The following is a 6988-nucleotide window of genomic DNA, read 5'->3' as shown; positions in this document are numbered from 1 at the left end:
AAAAGAATGATAGTGAGAAAAATACTACAGCTACTGTGATTGCTGAGGATGTTGTAGTGCTCTCTATTGAAGAGTAAAAGTGTGAGCGTGCTACTAATAATGATGTTGAGTGGGTTATTGATACTGCAGCCCCCACCATGTTATCCATACGAAGGGGTTTACCACGAATAAAGCAAGAGACTTTGGTACAGTGAAGATGAGTAATTCTAGTTACTCAAAAATTGTGGGAATTGGTGATATATGCATCAAAACAAATGCTGGTAGCATTGTGATATTGAAGGATGTGTGACATGTTCCAGATTTAAGGATGAATGTGTTTTCTACGTTGGCTATGGATCAAGCTGGTTATTGTAACTGCCTTAGTAATGGAAGATGGAAACGTACTAAGGGGCTATTAGTTGTTGCAAGAGGACATGCATGTTACAGTATGTACATGACTCATGTGAAGACCTATAAGAAGAAGTTCAATGAGATTAAAGATTTTGAGGAGACTCCACAGTTGAGAGTTAAGATTGGTGATGATGTCAAGAGTGTGAAATTCTCATTGCCTAATAGTGCTTTAGAAGAGGAAGTGATAGGTGATGAAGAATATGAAGATGCTAAGGCTACATTGGATGATGATGAAGTGAAAGATCTTGGAGGTCTTAAGCAAGAGGAGCAATATCCTCCACTAGAGATTGTTGAACCTCAAGAGAAAAGGATTGCTAGAGAACATCGAACTGTTAGCTTTAAGAATAATTGGGCTTCTGATGAGGGGGGGCCAAGGGATTGGATTAAGGATATCCAAAATGAGATTAATTATTTGAGAATGAAAGGGATTGACGTTGATGAGGTGTTCTCAGTGTTGATGAAGATAATGAAGAATGTCAAGCTTGGAGTCAGCTTGACCAACATGGAATTGAATTGAAGAAATAGATTGAAAATCTCCTCCCATCGATGGGCTAGAGGGGGAGATTATTAGGTGCATGACACCAATTAAATCCAGCCCACAAATTTTATAATAGCCCAAGTAATGAGCTTGTTGGACATGAATAGAATTCTATTTCTATGAGAAGTCTTTTTTATGAGTTGATTTAGGAATCCATATATTCCTAGAAGTGTGAGGCGGCAGAATATTATATAAGAGCATTCACAGCAGTGGTGGCATATTGCTATATTGCTATATTTTAGCTTCTCAACCATAAAAAGTGTGCTCCAGCAGTGGAGCTATAGCAAAATTTTTTTTGCTTCCAGCTACAGTACACATCTAAAGATAGATGTGTACTGTAGCTCAAAGGTAAAAATAAATATATTATTTTATTAAATTTCTCTCTCTTCTATCCTTTAAAAAATATTTTTTCTTCTTTCTTTTTCGTTCTCTGGCTTCTCTTCTTTCATCGTTTTTCCTTCTCTTTTTTTTTTTTTTTCTCTCCCTCGTCTACTCTCTGCTTCGCCGCCGATTCTTGTTGAATCGTCGAGCTTCGCCGCCGATTCTTGCTGAATCGTCGAGCTTCGCCGCCGATTCTTGCTGAATCGTCGAGCTTCGCCGCCGATTCTTGCTGAATCGTCGAGCTTCGCCGCCGATTCTTGCTGAATCGTCGAGCTTCGCCGCCGATTCTTGCTGAATCGTCGAGCTTCGCCGCCGATAAGGTCTGGATCGTCGAGCCTCACCGCCGATAAGGTCTGGATCGTCGAGCCTCGCCGCCGATAAGTTCTGGATCGTTGAGCCTCGCCGCCGATAAGTTCTGGATCGTCGACCTTCATCGCCGACCCATCTCGCCCCGTCCTCCATTTCGCCGCCGATCCTCATTCTCATCGCCCACGTCACTGTCCCACGCCGCCGACCCATCTCGCCCAGTCCGTCTCACCGCCGACCTGTTCGTGGGTTTCTCTGTGGCTGTGTTGGTGTGGTGGTTTTTCTCTGTGATTTGTGTGAGTTTGTTGGTGTGGGTTTCTTTGTAATTTGTGTAGTGATTTTTGGCTAATTTGGATTTTTGGCAGTGGTTGTGGGTGGTTGTTGGCTTGTTAGTTTTTGTTGGACGGTTGTGTGCGGTTGATCTTGGTTGGTTGGCAGTGGTGGTGGATCGGTTGTGGTGTTTTTTTTGTTTGGGGAGATGTATTATTTTATTGTAGTAGAAATATTATTTTATTGTGATGTTTATGTTATTTTATTGTGTTGAAAGCTAAAATAGATCCACTGCTGTAGCATGTTTTGTAAAGTGAATAGGTAAAATAAATAAAGTAACTTTTTGTGGAGCTAAATTGCTAAAATTTTAGCTCCACTGCTGTGGATGCTCTAAATAAGGTTTATTGGGTTTTGTGTGCCGCATATTATTGTGAAGAAAAAAGAAAAAGGTGCCGCACAAGAGGGGAAAAAAAAGAGCAGCTAAGGGGGTGTTTGACAAGTAAGTTTAAACACATTTTTACATATTTTAAATATCATACATATTTTTACACACTTTTTCACCTACATGTATATCAAAAACACTCAAATTACTCTTCCAAACACCCCCTAAGAGAGAGCCGCTAAGAGAAAGCCACTTAGAGAAAAAAGACTGCCAAAAAAGAGAGCTGTGCGTGGAGAAGAAAATAAAAAGAAAAGAGCAAAATTTTGCCGCCTTTGAGAAAGACAATTAGTGTGTGTGTGTGTGTGAGAGAGCAAAGAAAATAACAGAGATTTTTTTTCTTTAACCGTGAAACATACACAAAAATTATTATAATTGATTTGATAATAATGAAATTATTTAGAATTTGTCCCGTGGTTTTTCCCTTAAAAAAGAAAAGATTTTTCACATAAATATTTGTGTTCTTGTGTGTAATTGTTATTTTGAATTACCAATATTGTTGATAATATTATTTGGAACTCAACAGCTAGTTGCATTAATAAGTCCCGTACATATCATATAGTCCTCCGCATTACGTTTTTGTACACGACTGTTTTTCGTCAGTCCATCTCTGCACAGTTATTGGCTTCATGTACAGAAAATGTTTCCCAAGTGGACGATACATTAAACATTTAAGTATAGGACAGCCACACATTAATTGATCTTAATTGGTTTTAAAATAACATGGCTTGCAAGCGTCTGCAACTTTAATTGAATTAGATCCAGTCTCCAGAGAACAGTGGAAATTAGATTGAAATGTGTATATAGTTGATAGTTAACAAGTGTCATGACTCTAACCACATCAAGTGATAGAATTGATGATTACTACTAAAATCCCAACATTACTCTCAAGCATTTGGTTAATTTTCACAACTATACCGCTGCCACATCTATCTCATGCATCATAATAATTTTTTTTTTTTGAGAAAATGCATCATAATAATTATATGTACACACACTTGAGTTCCTTGATTAATATAAATATAAAGGGGAAAGTTAAAAGATTAATATAAATATAAGATATTTCAAAAAAATCGTTTGAATACTTAAAATAAAAATAAAAATAAATAAATTAACTTACAAGTATTATCAATGATTATAATAACTCTACTATTAAGTTCAAAAAAATAAATTGAAACCAAGCTCAAAAAAGGCTCAAATTATATCTTACATTTACATTATATATTTTTTATTAATCAAATATTTTTTAATAAAAATTAAGTAATTTATTTTTCTATTAATTAAAAAAAATTTGAATTAATTTTTTGACTTCTACTCCAACTTAAAGTCTATTATCAACATTTTAAGAAAAAATAATTAGTAAATTAATTTTATATTATTTGTTATGATATATTTCCTCAAATTAAGGGATAACATTTAATAATTTTTTTAATTTAAATAAAACTAAAATTCTATCATCAAAATTTTTTCTAGACTTAAATCTCACACAACTCACTTTTTTTTCCCCAATATGCAACTTATGCTTATGTTTTAATATAATAAATTCATCCTACTTATTGTTCTTGACTTTTGAATTTACATGCATGATATTATGCCAGAGGAAATTTACTATAAAGAAGCAAAACAGTGGACACTCATTTAAGTTCTTGGTACTCTTATGTAATTTTTTAATTTGTTTTTTATATATTCTCAATTTTTGAACTCTTTTGTGTATGTTTCGATTTTGGGTTTTGGTTATTGTATTTAATTTGTGAGTGTGTTGAAATTTTTAATTAGACCATCACTAGGAAAAAATTGGTATTGAGGAACTATTTTGTTTATTATGGTTTGTGCTGACTAAAGTATATAGTAAAAATTACTCAAATAGGAATGATCAAACTCGTACCACATTTCATAGTAAGAAATTAACACAAAGCACAAAAATAATTTTAAAATATAAAAATAGATAGACACGGATAAAATTTAAAGTTTAAACTCTAAAAAATTAGAACTTAAAATAATTTTTTATAATTTTTATTACTATTTATTTAATAATTTAGGTTTAATTATTTTAAAAAAAATTAGCTAACATATGTGAAATTTCATCATGCCATACATCATACGGAAATAATACTTGTATAAACAATAAAGTACTCTCACATATGTATATTGAACTTTACTTTTATACTATATTTTTGTGACAGATTATTAATTGTCTTTGTTATAATGTGGACATGCTGAACAATTCCTAAGTTGAATGCTAGGTGGGTAAAACTGGAAGGAGCGTAAAACAATAAAAATTCCTTTTCCGAATTGTAATAAGAGTAGGGGTGTTCACCAAACCGTAAAAATCACACCAAAACTGCCCGCAAAATGGTATAACTACATCGCACCGCAAATAATAGTGCACTGCACCGCACCACACCGCATGGTGCAGTGCGGTTTGCGATTTTACAATAAGAAAACCGCACAAACTGCACCGCACCGCACCCTCTCTATATATTAATATATTTAATTATTTTTAATATTAAATATATTATTAATAGTTTAATAACCCTAGTTTTCAAAAAAAAAGTTTGATAACCCTAGCAAGTGTTGATTAGGAAAACCATCCCAAAATAAAGAAAAACCAGCTCAATGGTTTAAAACTTGGACCAAAACAAAGGAAAAAATTAGTTTTGGGCTAGGTAGAATGAGGTGCAGTGCGGTTATGATTTTGGCTAAATTTTAAACTACACCGCACCGCACCGCATATGTGACCACAAAAATAAGATGCAGTGCAGTTATGGTTTTAGCTAAACCGCACTGCAAAGTGCAGTGCTAAAAATGGCCCAAAATCGCACCGCACCGCAAACACCCCTAAATAGGAGTATGTATATGTAGAGTTTATTTAGACCCCTTAAATCACAATTGGATTAACCTAGTTAACAAGCCAAGTTATTACTTAGTCCAAATTCTAGATATAGGTTAACACAATCAAATAAACATATCAATGCAAAGTGCGGAATATAAAGACACAAAAATATGATGACCCAGAAAAACCAAACCGATAAAAAACCTAGGAAGGATTTAACCTAGCTATCCTCAAGGTAAACTTGAATCCACTATGAAAGAATCGAAGTTGTACAATAGCGACTTAGACCACTAACATCCTATTGCTACCCACCAGTAGAACTTACTGACACGACCACGTGCAAGCTCCAAGACCACGGACTTCTTCTTTCTTGGATTCTTCAGCAAATACAAGCACCCTCGCTTGTGTATCTTTAAGCTCTTATGGCAACAATTAAACGATCATTAAGTTCTTGAAGTAATCTCCTTCTTGATAATTCTAAACTTGTGTGAAGGCAAGCACCTCTCCAATCTCATAAGAGATTCACACAAACAGCAATATGAGCAACCTCAAAAACGTGACTAGGGTTTGCCTTTTATACCTAGGACAAAACATAAAACCCTACACGTCATATGGGCTTAGGGCTGAGTTAGAAATTCTACAGAAAAAACAATCTGCACGACTTTCGATCGGTCGAGTCTAATTCTCGATCGATCGAGTCAGGCAGAAATGCACAATAACTTTTGCAGTTAACTCAATTATAACTTTACATAAAGCACATACTTTGAGCAAGTCTAAAACATAACTAGACACCTGTTTTGATCATGGTTTGCCAACAATACATATTAAAGTTTTAATACATTAGTTCCTAAGTACTTAGAACCTAACAGTATATGTGAGGCGATTTTTCTTGTATAAAAAGGCTTTGGTCAGTTTGTAAGAATATAGAAAAAATAGAGGCTATTACGATCACTTTTAACCTATAAAGCAGAAGAAAAAAAAAAAAGAGGAGCCCATGCAGCTTTCTCTGTGCCTTTCTCTATGCTAGCCGCTAGCACTCTAACTTTTTCCCTATTTAATGTATCTAGTTTAATATATATTATTCATGAGTAACTAAATTTATAATTAAGATTAAGGATGAACTCTTATTGAAGATTATCATTAGTATTTCTGTAATTTTATTTTTTGAGATAATTTCATAAGAACATATATTTATTAACTAAGTTATACTTAGTGCCTATTTAACTATTAAAAACAATTTCATTTATAAGTGATAATTTTACTTTGAAAAAAAAATAAAAGACAGATTCATACTAAATGTTCCTTTTTCTTTTTTTCTTTTTTCTTTTTTATGAGACTAAATGTTCTTTTTTGATAATAAACAAAATATAGTGAGTATGCTATTATTATGGTCTTATTACAGTAAAATATTATTAAAATATATGTATTGCTTTTTATATCAAGTAATATATATACAAAGAGAAAGTGGAAATGACATCATGTGGTGGGCTAAACTAATTTACGGATCTTTTAAAAACTGACTTCCATTTTGTTCTTATACTATTAGCTAGGATACCACTTGCTACTCAAGTTAATGTGGGTGAGAACCCCTAGACTGATTACACATCATGCCTTTTACTTTTAAGCAAATTCATAATCAACTTATGGATCTGGCATCATATACCCTCATTTTTCTTTTGTAATATTATCCAAGGTCAAAACGACATACAACCAAACTTAATATAGGAAGAGGAAAAAGTTCAAATACCACGTCTTTTTGCACGCAAGTCTTACCATTTCAAAGTGGGAACAGGATCCGAGGGCGATTTCACTTGAATTGGATATACAATAT

The sequence above is a fragment of the Castanea sativa genome, chromosome 3 (genome assembly GCF_040712315.1).
Source record: "Castanea sativa cultivar Marrone di Chiusa Pesio chromosome 3, ASM4071231v1".
Lineage (NCBI taxonomy): Eukaryota > Viridiplantae > Streptophyta > Magnoliopsida > Fagales > Fagaceae > Castanea > Castanea sativa.
Note: the sequence above shows the minus strand (reverse complement) of the source record.